Source organism: Marmota marmota, unplaced genomic scaffold (genome assembly GCF_001458135.2).
Source record: "Marmota marmota marmota unplaced genomic scaffold, marMar, whole genome shotgun sequence".
NCBI lineage: Eukaryota > Metazoa > Chordata > Mammalia > Rodentia > Sciuridae > Marmota > Marmota marmota.
In genome coordinates, this window is record NW_026003414.1 from 1 (window position 1) to 2,178 (window position 2,178).

At 48.8% G+C, this 2,178-nt stretch overlaps 1 long non-coding RNA gene across 1 annotated transcript; it reads left to right on the top strand.

Annotated features, from left to right (window-relative positions):
- The first annotated feature begins 119 nt into the window (after positions 1-119).
- On the top strand, positions 120-888 carry LOC125614598. Its single transcript, XR_007345175.1, has 2 exons — positions 120-219; positions 644-888. It is a non-coding gene; the product is annotated as an uncharacterized LOC125614598 (long non-coding RNA).
- The last annotated feature ends 1,290 nt before the right edge of the window (positions 889-2,178 follow it).

Sequence of the window (2,178 nt, forward strand, 5' to 3'; positions counted from 1 at the left end):
AGGTCAGGCCCGTGCGAAGGTGGGCGGCCTGGACCTTGGCGCACCCCGAGAGGAGCCCGTGAGCTTCCGCGGCTCCCCGCCTTCACCCCCGCGGGCGGAGCCTGATCTGCGGATGGGACGTGACCTCTGCTCTTGCCCTCAGATCCAGACCCGGATCGCCAACGAAAGGTACCTGAGGACACACAAAGAGGTGGAGTTGCTCCTCAGTGGCTTCTTCAGGTAGGCGCTTCTCCAGATGGCCGAGCACAGTGGAAAGCCCACAGGTCTACGGGACAGAGGAGTACGGATGACCTCTGTAGTCATTCCCCCTCTTCTAATTTCTTCAAAGTCGGAAAATATCCCAAGATTTAATTTTTTTTCTAACTCTGGAATTTGTCACACCAAGGGTTTTCTTCAGTTATTTCTTAGAGATTTCTTCCAGTTATCTCTAAATTCTTAAAAATATTAAGTTTCATTCAACTGTAAAGGTAAATGTATGCCGTATACACTAGAATCAAGAGGGAATCTGGCATTGAGAAATCCAGCAGGCATCCACTGGGGTAAACACTATTCTTAATCAGAAGGACTGAACAAGATGAACAGTAGAACTCAAAAAAAAAAAAAAAAAAAAAAAAAGTCAAATGTCTGCCCTTCTCTACCTGAGAACATTGTTGTAGAAAAACCGCAAGAGTCAGAAGCCACTAATTCCTTGGGCCAAAGAAGACCATTTTCCAGTGTATCCTTCCCCTTCTGCCTGGCATTGCTTGAATGGAAAGGCAAAAACTGAGGCAAGAAAAAAAAATTTTACGGAGCAGCAATCAGGATGAAAACAACAGACAAGAGAATCTCAGATACTGTTTGGCTACAGACAGAGCGGCAAGGTTTAAATAATAATGGCTTCCATTTCCAGGCACTGTGTTGTTTCACTACTTGGGCAGTCATCACACTCTGTTGTAATTGCGTTGCCAATCTTCTGTTTCTGGTCCAGAGCTCCAAGCTGGAGGAGCCGTGTGTGTGTGTGTGTTTGTGTGTGTGTGTGTGTGTTTCCAGTGTTGACCCCTACACAGTGTTTGGCATTTTGGTTCCATTTTGCTGATCCCCCCAGCCACACTACAAAAAATAGCTTATTATCATTTTTGTTTTACAGGTGAGACAGTCAAGCTCAGAGAAGTAAAGTACCTTCCTCAAGTTGCTGACCTAGGATTCGAACTTGGTTCTTCCACTGTATTGTGCTGTAAACACAGGTCCACAGGAGAGCCAGCTTACAGCCAAGGGGCTGCTCAGTGGGCCTCAGGGCTGGAGTGGAGCTCAGTGGCTAGTGAGGCTCTGAGTCTCTCTCTCTCTCTCTCTCTCTCTCTCTCACACACACACACACACACACACACACACACACACACGCACACACGCAGACCTGGAGGCCCCTTTTTGTTTTCTTGGGTCTCGCTATTCTTCATATTTTAGCCATTTCTCCCAGCAGCAGCCTCACACGGCAGGGAAGCAGCAGGGAAAGCTGAAACCTGTTCAGTTCCTGGTGAAAGTGGGCTCCTGGGGTCAGGGATAAAGGCACAGGAGTCATCTGTCAGTACCAGACCTGGGATCAGGCCACCCCCTTTTGCATCTTTTCCTCTTAAGGGAACAAAGAGGGACATGGTTTCTTATGCTAGGGAGTGTGCAATCCAAGTTAGGAATGGTTCCAGCAGGGAGATTGGGTATAAACGGTAAAAGCCTGAATTAAATCACCATTTCATTGTTCACAAACAACAGGGTTAGAACACTTGGGGGTGGTGAGTGAAGAGGGGGCTGTTGTTTCAGTCACATGTTGGGGATGCCCTGCTTCTCTGTACAGAAGAGTTTCCAGGAGGAGGCCTGGTGTCTGGGCCTGGCTGCTGCAGGGACAGCCCCAGGCGCCCTCCCATTCCTTCCTTACCATCACCCCGCTTCCCAAGACCAGGTTGGCCACCAGGCTCTTCCTTTTGCTGTTCCTGAAGCTCCCCTGCATGAACTCCTCCTGGCCCTTTTTAGGCCTTTTTCTAGGGTGGAAGAGGGCAATGTTACAAGCTGCAGGGTTTGCTTTGTGTGGGGGTTACTATGATTTCCTTTGAGTGATAGCAGGGTGAGCCAGAATCAGCCCCGTCTTTGTACCTGATATTTCACAGGGTCCTTCCTGTGAGAAGAGGAAGGGTGTGGAGAGGTCAGCTT